General features: G+C 47.9%; 1 long non-coding RNA gene across 1 annotated transcript; it reads left to right on the forward strand.

Moving 5' to 3' along the window:
- Window positions 1-5,064: 5,064 nt before the first annotated feature.
- On the forward strand, window positions 5,065-7,888 carry LOC116667537. The gene is made up of 3 exons (XR_004324358.1): window positions 5,065-5,906; window positions 6,637-6,720; window positions 7,484-7,888. It is a non-coding gene; the product is annotated as an uncharacterized LOC116667537 (long non-coding RNA).
- The last annotated feature ends 7,793 nt before the right edge of the window (window positions 7,889-15,681 follow it).

The raw sequence follows: 15,681 nt of genomic DNA on the forward strand, positions 1-15,681 counted from the left end.
CTGGCCTTCCGGTCTTCTGTGAGGGCAGGGAAAAAAGAGGCTAAGAAACTCCTCTGAAGGTCACAGCCCAGGGACTCTGGCCCAATAACAACAACAAAAAAACCCACGGAGATTTAATTATAAGATTATAGAACGTTTCTCCCCATAACCTTCCAAACAGAAAGCACCAGGTCCAGACAGCTTCACTGGTGGATTCTACGAAACATTTGAGGAAGAAATGACACAAATTCTCTACAATCTCTTCTGGCAAACAGAAGCAGAGGAGACACTTCTAAAATTCTATGAGGCCAGAAGGTATTACCCTAATACCAAAACCAGGTGAAGACATTACCAGAAAGGGAAACTGTAGACCAATACCTCTCATGAGCATAGGTGCAAAAGTCCGCAGCATAATACTGAATCCAACAATGTGTAAAAAGAAATACACACCACGACCAAGTGGGGTTTATTCTAGGTATGCAAGGCTTGTGCAACATTCAAATATCAATTAATGTCTTCAATTAAACTAAATAAATAAATACTGAAAAAATTCAGTTCATGTAATCTGTCACACTAAATGGCTGGGGAAGAATCATATCATTATATCAATAGATACAAAGACAGCATTTGACAAAATCCAACACCCATTTCGTAAACCGGCATAGTCAGGAACGTTCTCATCTTGATAAAGAACATCTACTATCTGCTAAATATTCTGGAAACTTACAACCGCTCTGAAAAATAAAGTCTATTAATTTAAAAAATACTGTGAAAAGCAAAACCAAAAAAATTTATTTATTTATGGTTTATTGAGGTGGGTAATCCTTGCATATGGCACAAAATGCAAACAGGGTGAAGGGGAAATCAGTCTCCCTCCCACCCCAAACCCCAGATACCAAATTTCTCTCTCCAGAGGCAGCTGCTATTAGCAGATTCTCTTTATTCTTCTAGAGATACTGTTTGCATATACAAGTGTATCTACCCTTAAAATGTATGTGCACCCACGTGCACGCGCGCGCACACACACACACAGACACAAACACACAGCCCCTTGCTTTCTCCCTTAAGGAGAGAAAGAAATCCTACCTTGAAGGATTTTCCATGACAATAAGCAGCCAAGTCTCTCAACCAGGTTCACTGGGAGATTTGAGATTTAAGGTCTACAGAAAAATGATGAGGGTAGTTTTCTCAGTAATCCCAATGACAGGACCTTTCTGATGCATAGGAGAGAAGCTAATTCATGGTCATAGTTTCTGGACTGGGCAAGGCCTGTTCCCCCCCTCCATGTGCTACTGCATCGTGTCTCCTGGCAAGGCTGTGTTATGGGTATTTAAATGGTCCCCTGCTTCTGGACATCTTTTAATTCTTTCTTCTTTTTTCAAGGGGGAGTGGCTATTACAAACAGTGCTGCAATGAAAATATCTGTGCATTTTAAGTCATTTTACCTCTGCTCTGTACCAGCTGTGTGATCTTAGGTATGTTCTGTAACCTCTCTGTGCCTTGATTTATTTTCTTTCATTCTTCCTTGTGTGTTAACATAAACAAGTCCTGTCCTTCAGTATACACAGAGCATTGCTTTATCCTGAATCCCAAAGGGCCCGACATGTGCTTTTGTTATTGTCTTTTCTAAATGTTCTGCAGATCAGATTTTGATTTCCTTTCCCCCCACAAGTATTGTTTAAGAGGGTTTAAAATTTTCTGAGTCCTGGGCCTTTGGGGAATTTGTTTATTTTACTGTCTGTTATGGGGAGAATTGTGTCGCCCACAAAGTTCATGAGTTGAAGTCCTGACTTCCCTAGTACCTTAGAATGTGACTGTATTCGGATACAGAGTCTTTCAAGAGGTTATTAAGGTAAAATGAGGTCATATAGGTGGGACCTAGTCCAGTATGACTGGTGTCCTTATAAGAAGAGATTAGGACACAGACACACACAGGGATGACCATGTGAGGACACAGGGAGAAGATGGCCTCAGAAGAAACCAATTCTGCCGATACCTTGATCTCAAACTTTTGGACTCTGGAACTACGAGAACATCAGTTTCTGTGGTTTAAGCCCTCCAGTCTGAGCTGCTTTGTTTATGGTGGCCCTGGGACAGGAATACACCGTCTTAACATGTCTTATTGCATCATGCTCTGCCCTACTTCCCCTTGAGGGCGTTTATGGAGTCTTTCTGTGTCGTCTGCTAGCATGCACAGTTTTTTGTGAATGTCTTGCTGGTGCATGAAAGGAAAGTGTGTTCTGTTTTCAAAGTGCAGAATTCAGTAATCTCAATTAGATCAGCCTTACCGACATTTACATGGATTCACTGCTCACTGAATCACGAATGGTCCATTCATGTTCTGGTTGTTGAAACTCATCTTCTAACTGTTTCTTTAAGAAGAGACCATGGAAACCATGTTCTCTGCATTCTAGCATGCTTTAAAATACTTGTCTGTGGCCTTTACACTTCAAAAAGCAATCAGGCTGGCTATAATATTCTGGGGACAGGGTAAGCCCAGTCCAGCACCAAATGCTGCTATGGGGTCTGAGGTCACCCTTACAGGTGACATTATTATTTTGCCTGGATGATCAAAGAATTATTTTGTTAAAGTTTAGTAACTTTACTAAGATGAGCATTCTGCATCAATTTTTTGTGGGACACCATGTGCCCTTTTGTGAAATTTAGTTTTCATTTTTATCTAAGTTACACATGTACATAGTTTAAAGGAAATTAGTCCTATAAGACTTATAATTTAAAACACTAGTCCTCCATAGCTGGGGACTCCCTCCTCATCATTACTCTCCAGAAGCAGACACTTTCAACTATTTCCTTGGATATTTACCTCGGTGGTAGACACTGTTGGCCAGCTGACCCAACTTCCATTTCTAACTCTCTTTTCTTTTGCAATACTCAGTTAGGGTGGCCAAGTGACCAGCAGGCACAGGGAAAAGTCTGCTATGAGGTTTCTGAAAAAATGGTTTCTTTCTTGTCTCTTCCCCTACTTCCTGCTAGAATATGGATGTGGTCGTTGGAGCTGCAACTGCCATTTTGTAACCATGAAGCCTAAAGAAAAGGCAAAGAGAATCTCAAGACATTGGCTGTCATAGCACCAAGCCTCTAAACTAATCCTAGAAGCTGCATACTTCCAGAATTCTTGTTATATGAGGCAGAGAAAGAAATAGAAAAGGGAAATTTGAGCCTTTGTAATTGGTGTTCGTGGTTTTCTTATTGTTTTTATAGGCAAAGTTTTTTCTAACTGATACAGCCCCCATAATTTACCATTGTAAGTGTATACCGCCATTTCTTATTTTTTTTAAGTTATGGGTAATTTTTGGAAATTGAGGATTTAGCTTTCTTACTCCCCTCCTCACAACACCCAGTTCCCTTCCCCCACCTCCCCAACCTCTGCTCTGCTTATCAGAGGTTCCGCACCTCTTGTCCTGTATGGCTTCAGATTTCTGCAGATATCTGGGGGAAATAGGAAGGATGTTGGGCTCAGTTCTCTGTCTTTCCCTTCTCTCTGGGATCCTGGCCCTCAAGACTCTAAGTTTTGCTCAGAGCCTTGTGTTAGTTTCTGGTGTACAGCATAGTGATTCAGTTATATATGTGTGTGTGTATATATATTCCTTTTCATATTCTTTTTCATTATAGACTACTACAAGGTATTGAGTAGGACTGTGTTGTTTATTTACTTTATATATAGTAGTTAGTATCTGCAAATCTCTAACTCTCAGTTTAGCCCTCCACCCCCCCTTTCCCCTCTGTTAACCTAAGTTTGTTTTCTATGTCTGTGAATCTGTTTCTGTTTTGTAAATAAGTTCATTTGTGTCATTTTCTAGGTTCCACATATAAGTGATATCATATGGTATTTTTCTTTCTCTTTCTGGCTTACTTCACTTAGTATGACAATCTCCAGGTCCATCCATGTTGCTGCAAATGCTATATATATTATATATATAAAAAAGTTGTTCTATTCTATTATATATATATATAACAACTTCTTTATCCAAACATCTGTTGATGGACATTTACATTGCTTCCATTTCTTGGCTATTGTAAATAGTGCTGCTATGAACATTGGGGTGTATGTGTCTTTTTGAATTATAATTTTTTCTGGCTATATGCCCAGGAGTGGGATTGCTAGATCATAGGGTAAGTTTATTTTTAGTATTTTAAGGAATCTCCATATTGTTTTCCATAGTGGCTGCACCAAATTACATTCCCACCAACAGTGTAGGAGGGCTCCCTTTCCTCCACATCCTCTCCAGCATTTGTCATTTGTGAACTTTTAAGTGCTCGCCATTCTGACTGGTGTGAGGTAATATCTCATTGTAGTTTTAATTTGCATTTCTCTGACAATTAGTGATATTGAGCATTTTTTTGATGTGCCTATTGGTTATTTGTATGTTTTCATTGGACAAATGTTTATTTATGTCTTCTGCACATTTTTGGCTTGGTTTTTTTTGTTGTTGAGTTATGTGAACTGTTTGTATATTCTGGAAATTAAGCCCTTGTCAGTCTCATCATTTGCAAATATTTTCTCCCAGTCTGTAGGTTGTCTTTTTGTTTTATTTATAGTTCCCTTTGCTGTGCAAAAGCTTATAAGTTCAATTAGGTCTCATTTGTTTATTTTTGCTTTTATTTCTATTGCCTTGGGAGATTGCCCTAGGAGAACAATGCTAAGGTTATGTCAGAGGATGTTTTGCCTATGTTTTCTCCTAGGAGATTTATGGTGTCGTGTCTTGTATGTAAGTCTTTAAGCCATTCTGAGTTCATTTCTTTGTGCATTGTGTGAGGGAGTGTTCTAACTTCATTGATTTAAACGCGGCTGTCCCGCTTTCCCAACACCATTTGCCGAGGAGGCTGCATTTTCTCCATTGTATATTCTTGCCTCCTTTGTTGAAGACTAATTGACTGTATGTGTGCTAACTGCTTTTCAAGCCGACATCCAACCACTGTCCCCCTGCATTTTTCGAGGTGTCAGCCTTGCTGGGCTCTGCAGCTTCTGGAATTGGCCACATCAGCATAGGGTTCATCTTCCCTGTATCTATTCAATGAGTTACTTTCAACCATCTGTCATCCAGCTTCCAAAGTGTTGTCACCATCTCCTTTTCTATTATTTCTGTCCTTGAGGATTTATGCTTTTAAAAATATCCTCTTTGTGTCATTTTGATTGAGTTTTGGAAGAAAGTGGAAGTGGTTCTTCAGTGTAAGACCTCAATCTCACCACCAGCCTTTGTAGGAAGGATTTTCATCTTGTTTTACAGATAAAGAAACTGAATCCCGGAGAGGTTACCTGACCCACTGAGGTCTGTGCACTGAATGTGGGACTTGGACCCATGCGCATCTTCCTTCCTCTTTCCAGTTTGCTCAGCAGCCCCTGGTTATGACTTGTTGGTTGGTCAACCCAGCAGAACGTAGAGCTGCTTGCATCGCTGGAGTGCCTAGAAGACATAGGAAGCAGCAGTAGCAGGTGTGAGAAGGGCTTTTGCAGCCTGCCCAGTGCTGTGTGGAGGCTGGTTACTTACTGCACAGAGTTTGGTCTGATGGTTAAAGCCATCAGCCACCTGGGTTGAGTGCTGACCCAGCCCTGGGCCAACCGTGTGACTCTCCCCAGCCTCAGAGGGCATTGCTGGCCCCACTGCGGGCTTCGTTGGAGGAATTGCCTGAGATGATGCAGGTGGAGCACCGACACATAGCCAACATCTATTACAATCTTCTTGGATGGTCCTCTGGACTGCAGGACAGCAGCTTTCCAACAGGAGAGTGCACCAGAATCCCTGGGTTGGCTTGTTACAACACAGATGCGGGATCCCATCCTTGGAGTTTCTGATTCAGTAGATCTGGGTGGGACCTGATAACCTGCATTTCCAACAGTTCCCAGGTGACGCTGCTGCTGCTGATCCCGGGACCCCACTCTGAGAACCACCAAGGAAGACTTTCTGGTTTGTATCAGGTTCAGCAGCCTGGCATTGGGCCATGCTGGGATCTGGCATCCAAACCCCCTACTCAGCTCATGCCGACCTTGGGTCTACCCCGGAAGATTAGAGAAGAGGGCAGGCTTATTCTTGGGGGACTGTTTGCTCTTTCTGAAGAAGGTGAGGGGGACACAGGGGACTGGCAGCTTCTACCCTTCTGTCCTGGCTGCTGCCTGATGGAGATGCTCCCCCACCAGATAGAGACCTGGAGGCCTGAAACCCTGTTCTACCCTAACCCCCAAGGCCCCGTAGTTTCCCGATCCTCTTCTGCCAAGAGTGCTCCTGGCCCTGGAAGATGAGAGGCCTTTGGAAGGAGTTCTGGGGAAACCCTGTCTAGGGCAGCTCTGGGCCAGGAGGCTGAAACTGGGGTTTGTCTTCCACAGTGGGTTTGGAGACCGCAGTGGGCCAGTCTCCAAGTTCTTCTTGGACCCCAGGGTCTCTGGCTATCTGCCCTGCCTGGCCTCTCGCTGCCCCAGTGTGGTCCTGGTTAAACAGTAGGGGCTTAGTCTACACTCTCCCCTTTTGGCCCCACTTACCAAGGGCTTCTGGAGGGCATGCCTAGGTTCAATTCAAACCAGGGCTCAGGCAGTGTTGGGTGGATGAATGAATGAATAAATGAATGAAACGAGGCTTCTCAAAAAAAATCAGCTCAAAGTGCCTTTTTATCTCTAAGTGGTTTGGTTTTGATCCCTTCCAGTAACTAAGAAAGAGAAACCACGATCCCCCCTGAAATGACGGGATCATAGCCCTCATCTGACTTTCAGTTCCGCCCAGGAAGCAGGTGAGTCGGAGGTCACCGTCCCTCCGTGATAGGAGACTATCACTGGGGGGTGATGTGACTGCCTCAGGCCTGCTGGGCTCCTGGCAGTGCCCCTCCCTGCACTGGGCTCCTCCAGCTCAGATAAAGGCATTGCCCGAGTTGGTAGATGCCAGCACTGCTGAAATCTGAACAACTACAAAGGAGGGAGTGACTGTGTCTGCTCTAGAGCTGAGTCTCGAAGCATGAAAGGCATTTCGTCCATAGCCGGCCAGTGTGGCGAGGGCGCACCTGGCAGAGGGAACAGCTGTGCAGAGGCACAGAGGCAGGACAGCTGCTCAGGGAAAGATGAAGAGTTCAGTTTTGACCTGTTACACCTGGGCTGTGTCTCCCCTCTCTGGAAGGCACCTGTGAACCCGGAGGTCAGCAGAGCAGGCTAGAGACGGGATTTGGTGGATACAAATGCCTTGGGGGGCCATGGGGAAAGGTCAGGACAGAGCCTCTGGGCCCTGCAACATTCCAGGGCCAGCGGGGAGTGAGGGAAACCGCCCTAGCTCACAAAGAAACCAGCAGAGGCGAGATCTGCCGGGAAGGAGGGTGTGAGCAGCACTGGACCCTGCAGCGGTCCAGGGGGATAAGGGTGCAGCGTCCCTGCAGGTGGGACTGTGGGAGGAGAGGCCAGAGGGAAGAAGGGGAGACATCTCCTGAGACGTGTGAATGCAAAAGGGAGGCAGGAAGGGCCAGGAGCCAAAGGGAAAGAGTAAGGTTTGGTTGTGTTTGTTTTCAGGTGGGGAGGCCTTTGAGACTGAGCCAATCAGGATTCTTCCAGTTGAAAGTGTCAGAAACCCAATTCACATTCTCCTAGACACAAAGAGGATTCATCGGCTGGTAGAATATGCAGAAGATTCCAAACTGAGGGATGGGAAAACTTGTCATCCTCTCAGGTGCTATGGACTGGCCTGAGAGTTCCCTGACATAAGACAGATGAACAGGAGAGAAGCACGTGCTTTGCTTAATATTTTTACATGGACATAGGCGTCTTCAACAGGAAAATGAAGCCCCCAGCATACTCTTAGGGCCCAGAGCGTACGTGCCTTTTTACATAAAGAATGACAGGTTATATTACCTCCCTCACCCTTCTTGCTACACACACAACAACAAAAAACAAAACAAAACAAAACAAAACAAAGAATAAAAAAAAAAGAACGACACATTTGGGGATGTGACAGGATGAAGGGGCAGGGGCCGGGTTAGAAAGTTGTGGAACAGTGACCAGGAAATATGTGGGGGAAACTAATAGAAAAATAAGGGTTATTTGAGTAGGTTTGTTTGTACAGATCCGTTTCAGCATCGAACCCCAGTCTCTGGTGATAAGAATGTTCTCTTCTTGGTGCAGGGAGGGCACCTTTCTCTTGGGAAATTTATGACCTTCTTTTAGGTAGAAGCGGGAGGGCAGAGAGCCCTCCCTGCAGCTCCTGTTTCTCAAGTACCTTCACCTCAGAGTAATCAGTATTCCAGAACAGAGTGTTTTGGGGTGGCATGTTCTGAACCCCTTCAAAACCAAATCTTGGGAAAGGCAGAAATGCTTCAAGCCTGGGGCTCAAATGCCACCCGCCTCCCCATCAGGAGAAGAGGGCTCCCTGCACCATCCCCACCTCATGCCTTTTTTCTCACCAAGTGTCCTGATCTCTCCCTAGGAGACCAGCTTCATCCACGTGGTCAGAAACGGCTCTAACAAAGGCTTCCAAGTTGCACCTGAGGCATTTCCCACCCCTGGGAAACATTAAATTCTCTTCCTGGGCTCCAGTTTGCAAAATCCCAGATCTGGGTTCTGACTGGTCCTCCTGGGCTAGGGGCCCCGCTGTGAGACAGTCAGCAGGGGTGTGGACAGAGGTTCCTGCTGTGGATGCTGGGTGGCTTCACACCATTTCCCTGTTTACACCTCCAGGCCAGGTGCCTATGATTTGGACACTGGATGGCTGGTCAGAGCAACCTCTCTCTCTGGGAGGACCCTCCCCTTAGTGACCATCTGGTATAACAGGAAATTGAAAAACCATGAGGGTCTAGGCCAGGGGACACTCAGACTGGGCTGGGGCCAGAGAGGCCTCAGTCCTGGGCTGTTGACTGGCTTCTCAGAGGACCAACACTTCATTTTTGATTATGTCAGTGCCTCCAGGGAGCTCCAGTCCTGCCCACCTCCTCTGTTGGAGTCTTCAGGAGATTGGAGTGGGCATCTGGGGCCACTTCACCGACACATACCCCTAGAGCCTGGGGTAGGAAGCCCCTGGTGGAGTGGGGGTTAGACATTTGGAGCCAAGCTGAGCCTCGGCCCTGGGGATGGCCTGGCAGGCGGCCCACCTGGCCTCCCCTCTTGAGGCCTCTTTCTTTCTGTTGTTTGGCCTTTGTTTGCCCCCAGTTTCCTAGGAAATTTGCTTGGGGGAAATTCCAGCTGGTCTCAGCTGAACCAAGAGTCCAGTCTGTGTTCATCCCTCAGGTTTGTCAGACTGGAGCCTGGGAGCATCCCTGGAGGCTGGGTGGGAAGAATAAGGCCAGGAGGAGGTGGGCAGGGGTACCAGGGGACTGTGAGAGTGTGAGAGGGGGAAGAGAGGATGAAATAGTGATGAAGAGACACAGAGAGAGGACCAGAGATGGGACAGAGAGAGACAGAGAAGGTCAGGAGTGAGGAGGGAGACCAGGTGGGAGAGGAGGCCTTGGGAGGGAGCCCTAGAGATGGCCCCACTGCCCCACCTGCACTCTGTCCCCAGGGGCCTGAGGTCAGTCTCAGCTCCAAGCAGCTTGAGGCATTTTGCTATCTGAGCCAGAGGCAGGAAAGCCCTGGGGGTCCCCTTTGGCCCTGCAGCTGGAGAGAAGGGAGTTGCGAGCTGCTGCTGGGGCCCTGGGCCTCCTGGGACGGACACATTTGGAATCCATCCTCCCAGGCAGTACCATCAACACCACGTGGGAACACTTACTTGACTGAGCCAGGCCACACGCCGCGCGGACCACGACCACACCACCCCCGGGCACTGGCTACAGGCCCGGGGCTCCCTCATTGTGACCAGACACTCAGAGGTCGCTGAGCGCAGGGCTGTGGCCACAGTCAACAACAGCCCAGGGTATTCTCAGCGGCAGACCCACTCATTCATCCAGCAACCCCCTCGGAGCACCCCAGAGTAGGCTCTGCGCTGCCCCCTGGGGACCTGGCCACTGGAGGGGCTTGCAGCTTAGGGGAACAGGCCAGTCAACCGTCTTGGGGCCACAAGAGCCCAGCAGAGGTGTCTGACCCAGTGAGGCACATTGGGGAGGCTTTCTGGTAGGAAAGGAGAAGAGGGAAAGTTGGCTGGAAAGGGTGTTCCAGGCAGGGAAACAGCCTGAACAAAGGCCTGGGGTAGGGGGGGAAATGCGAGGCCTGTGGGGGAAGCACGGAAACTGAGGGAAGAGCCAAGTCACAACCAGGCACAGAGCAGGCGAGTCCCGTGGCATGAGCGTGCGGAAGGGAGCCGAGAACACCCAGCACGATCGTCTGGGCGCAGGAGGGACAGCCTGGCAGGGTGCGAGCTGAGAGCTGGAACGAGAGAAAGGGGTCTCCTCGAAGGCAGACGGTGACGGCCTCTCCCTCAGGCCCATGTAGTAGGAAGAAGAAACTAAACCCATTACAGCCACATGAAGCGGGAATTTTCAAAGGGCACTGAAGTCCCAGGTTAGTGATGACCGTGGCCCCTGGCTCCTGGAGAAAGCAAGTGGGAATCCTTCTTGGAGGAAAGCGTCCCCAGTTTGGGCTCTCTGGATTTCCAGATTCAGTTCAACAATATATGAATTTACAAAACACAGAGACACACACATGGACACACACACACACAGTGAGAGCTGAAATAACACATGAGAAATGTAGGCATAACTCTTCCCACACCAAGAAATATAGGTAGTTGATATCACACTTAGAATGTAAAACCACCAAGTTTCAAATGTTTAGAAATATAAGAGATGGAGTGAAAAATAGTGATCAGAAGGGAGGGTATAGCTCAAGTCATAGAGCGCATGCTTAGTGTGCATGAGGTCCGATCCCCAGTACCTTCTCTAAAAGTAAAATAAATAAACCTAATTATCTCCGCCCCCTAAAAAAAGTTAAAAAAATTAGTGATCAAGGAACGAGAGGCCATCCAAAGCAGTCAGGCTGATTTAAAATGAAACCAAATGTGTAGACATTAAAAATACAAAATTTTAAAACAATTTTTTAAAACACTTTTGGGTTTTTTTGTCTGTCTTTTTTTTTGGTGGTGGGACAATTAGGTTTGTCTGTTTGTTTATTTAAATGGCGGTACCGGGGATTGAACCCAGCACCTTGTGCATGTTAAGCACACTCTGTACTACTGAGCTATACCCTCCCCCACAAAAATACAATTTTTAAAAATTAAATTCTCAACAGAGAGGGGCTTAAAAAGCAGATTAGATACAATGACGAGTTAGCTGGAGGGTGAAGATGGAAGAGAAATATGAAGAAATTACTCAGCATGCAGCAGAGAGACAAGGAGACGGAAAACGCAAGAGACTAAGAGACAAGCAGGTAGAGTGAAAAAACATGGCAGGGTCCAACCTGAGTCCCAGAGGCTGAGGCTGGAGGAAAGGGAGCAAAAGGAGAGATAATGGCAGAGAATTTTCAGGAACAATGCAAGTCGTGAATCTACAAATATAGGAATCACAACATATATTGAGCAGAACAAATAAAAATAATCTAAACCTAGGTATGGTTTGAGAGAAGTGCAACATTCAGACACCTCCTCTGAGCTCCCATGCTGCTCCCTTGGTCAAGGCCGGCTCCTCCGACTTCATAGCCGGGCTCAGGGACTTGCAGGGCTCACTCCGCTGCTCCCCAAGCCCCAAACTCTCCTGAGAGCTGCTTGTCCTCCCCCCTCCCCCTCCCTTTGGAGGCCCGGTGGCTGGCCCTTACCACCCCCTGCACCACTGCCCGGTCCCCAGATCTCACCAGGCTCACTCTTGCAGCCTCTCTGTCCTCAGCCTCAGGAGGCCTGGGTGCAAGTCCTGCCACTGAGCCTGAGCGGTCCTGGCCAAGTTCCTTGCCCTCTCTGGGCCTCAGCTTCCAGCCTCAGTTTGCTCCCCACCCCACCTGCAGGAAAGGCTGTGGCAGCTGCAGAGTGCAGCCCACCCCGAGGGAGTTTTGGATTCTTTGATGGAGGAGGAAGGAGGAGTCCCTTGGGTCTTAAAACATCTCCCTTCTTACCCTGAGCAAGTCCTGTCTTGCTGGGTGGTTCCTCTAGGTGCCCAACTGCTGCTGTCAAAGGCTAGACCAGACCCAGCCAGGCCTCTCTTGGGCACCCTGAGTGCCCTGCCTGGGATATAGGCCCGTGGCTGGCCAACGACTGATGGCCTCAGCCCAGGCTCAGGTCCTTCATCACTAATGTCAACAATATAAAATGAATCAACAGTGGGGAGGGTATAGCTCAGGTGGTAGAGCACATGCTTAGCATGCATGAGGTCCTGGGTTCAATCCCCAGTACTTCGTCCAAAAATACATAAACATAATTACCCCCCTCCCCACCAAAATAAAATAATTAGATAATACAATAGAAATGGATAATACAAAGAAATGGAAAATTTTGCTCATGCCAACCTAAGGATTATAATATGGGAAAGCTCTGAGGACTGTTTGGCCCACTAGAGGTCAAAGCCCAGTTACGCAAGTTTTCGAGACAAAGGGTTTACGTCAAACGACGTGTTATTGACAGTTTAGACAATGCAGATCTACGTGTGCAAAGTGAGCAGTGGGTCATGGGTCACCGTGGCCCCTTACAAGATGAAGACGGGAGGTTATTTCCTAAGGAGCAGTGACCCTCTGATGAGATTAAGAAGGAATGTCATCTCCTAAGGAGGTCTGGCCAGTGCAGCTGCACAGCTCACGCTGCAGGGGAGGGAGGAGGCCCAGGAGGGCAAAGGAAAATTTAATGTTTAAATTTTTCTCGTTTTGCCATAAAATAGGAACTTCACTTCCTCACCTGTAAGCTACGACCCTGTGAGTCTTGCTCTCCCATCAGCCAGCCGCTCTGACTCCTGCCATGTATTTATGACTCTTGTCCACTGAGCACCCACGGTGGGGCTGGCTCGACTCCAGAACCTTCTGGGACTCTGTTCACCAAACAAATGAGTCTCCAGGAGGCAAAATCAAGAACAAAGGGGAGAGAAAATGATGGACAGGTTGCTTCGCTCTCGCCAAGCCTTATCAGGTGGGACCAGACAACTGTCTCCAAGTTGCAGCCAGGGAAGAGGGGTGGGGGCTGCAGCCAGTGAGGGGCTGGCAGCAGGGGCTGCGCTGGGCTTTGGGGCCAGGCACCGGGACCCCAGGGCTCTGAGAAAGGCCTTCTTCTCCACCAGGTTTGTGCAGCTGGGCCCAGACCCAGCAGGATCAGGACAACGTTATCCCACGGCCAACGATTCACAACAGGAAATTCCTCCTGGACAGGTGAGGCCTCCCAGATGGTGGAAGCGTAGAAAACTAACAAGATGGCTACTGAGTTGTTCAGGCCTATGCTCTGAGCTCAGCTGATCTTATGACTAACAGGCTCCCCTCCCTCTGCACTCTTTTCTTAGAATAACTTAATTTTTTTCACTCTAGAGGTCTTGAAAAGGTCATGGACTGAACCTCAAGAAAATGGGCAGAGCCTCCTAAATTCCCCCATAACAACAGCAAGTTCTTATCAAGATGAAGACAGTGTAACACCCTGTAAAATGCCCTGATTGTTATCACCATCCCTGTTTCATTCAGGTTTTCTATAAAACCTCAAGACCCCAACCCCAAGACGGGTTCACAGTTTCCAAGGCTGATGTGACTCCCCTTTGCCAGGCAAAGCAGTGAAGCTGCTCTTTGCTTTGCTCTCAAAGCTCTGCCTCTGAGTTGGAATTTGCTTTTCAGGGTGCAGAGGCTAACAAGGGTGAGGCCAGGGTGAGTGGAGAGCTTGGAGCCCCATCTGTCTCTGTGGGTGGCCTGGGGCCGGGCCCGCGGCGCCACGGGTCTATCAGTGTCTCGCCAATCGGCAGAATTCAGCTGCCCTTGGGTCGGATCTGACTTTCTCTGACTATCCCACTCTAAGCTGCTTTGGCCTGTCATTTGAAGTAAAATAAAACAATCAAGAGATAGAACTAGTCCACTAATCAACTTAAAAATGGTTCCCCAGAAAAGCAGGACGAAGGACAGTGCTGCCCAGAAACATGTCAACCACTTGGGAACCATGACAGAGCTTTAAATTGTGCCTTGAATCATAGACACACGTGGGAGGGGGGCAGGCGTCCCCCATACTCGCAGCATTGAGAGCGGGCTCCCTGGACTGGAATCTGTCTCTGGGTCTCCTTAGGGGTCAAGGGGAGAGAAGAGGGGCAGAAATGCCAGGGAGCCTCTGTCCCTCTAGGCCAGAGGAGGAAGGGGCTGGGGCCAGGGTGGACTCCCTCCCCACCTCCAACAGTCTCCCAGCCTTGGGCTTGCCTGGGTGCAGCGTCACTCAGCTGCTCATCCTCCAGGAGACTGGGTCACTCGGAGCCTCAGTTTCTTCATCCTCAAAGTGGAAATTATACTCATCTCTCCCCCCAGGTTCAGGGTGAAGTGCTGTTCACCTGGGGGTCTGGGCAGGGAGGGCACCATGGAGGTGCACGGGGTGACCCCATCAGCCATGAGGGCTTATGGCTCAGTGGCCCGTGGCCTCCCTCCCTCAGCCCTCCCTGGACACTGGTCAGGCTTTCTGTCCACACAGCTTTTGCCCAAACCAAATTATCTGGGCATCTGGCTCCAGTTCCAGCAGACTCCCTTGCTACTGCACCCTCCCCAAATGGACAAAACCAGCAGATTAAATATCAGTTATGTCCCCATAACTTGCAGCTGGGTTTTCCTGGCCTAATGTGGCATTTTTCTAAGTGAGAGGAAGAAATCAAAGAGGCAGACTCCTGACATTTCCAAAGTGCCTTCGGTGCTCTGGTAAGTTCCAGGGAGACTCTCTCACTTACCCACCTGCCCAAGCCCTATATACACCTCTTCCAGGAAGCCCCAGAAATGTCCCAGCTTCGGCCACTCCAAAGTACATCCCCTCCTCAAGTAGGATTGTCTTTCCCTTTGGGCTCTGAGTCCCTGTCCTCCAGCTGAGGCCAGCCAGGAGCAATGGACCAGACAGCCCCTCCCTGGATGTGCAGGATGGTCTGAGAACAGACTCAGCATCCTTATCATCAACATCACCATCATTTCTCCTTCAAAACAGCCTTAGAGCTGGACCTGTCCCAGCTCTGCCACATGGGTAGTACCTGCATGCTTTGGGGAAATCCCCTGGCTTCTGCACCTGTCTCCTCCCCTGCAGAATGGTGGTAACAGTGGACAATAGGCCGGGTGAGCTTTTAATAGGGAAGTGAGCATATGGCCCAGGCAGTGCCAGGCACACCACAGGGCTCAGCAAAAGGGGCCAATTTCATGGTGGCCACTGCCCAGCCCCTGCCTGTCATTCCAGCGCACATGTGGTCCTTTAGTTTTAAGTAAATTTTAAAGAAAACTCACAATTGTTGAAATAAGAGAAATAAAATGTAGGAGTTCAAAAACTAACAATAGTGACAATAACACATCTTTAATAAATGGTGTAGAGTCAATGAGATATCCATACGGATGTAAGTGAATTTTGACATCCTTCAATTCTCAGTGTATTAAGAATCAAACAATGAGAAGGGTAAACAATAAAGCTTCTAGAAGAAAACAAGTGACTATCTTCACTGGGTTACATAAATCCTGGTTTTTTTTTAATTTTTACTTTTTTCTGCATTGCTTTGTTTTTGTTATTTTGCTTTGATGGGGAGGTAATTAGGTTTGTTTTTTTCTGTATGTATGTATGTATGTATGTATTTAATGGAGAGACTGGGGATTGAACTCAGGACCTCATGCATGCTAAGCATTCACTGTAACACTGGGCTATATTCTCCCCCAAAGATTTCTTAAAAAGCACA

This window comes from Camelus ferus, chromosome 12 (assembly GCF_009834535.1).
Source record: "Camelus ferus isolate YT-003-E chromosome 12, BCGSAC_Cfer_1.0, whole genome shotgun sequence".
In the NCBI taxonomy this organism is placed as follows: Eukaryota; Metazoa; Chordata; class Mammalia; order Artiodactyla; family Camelidae; genus Camelus; species Camelus ferus.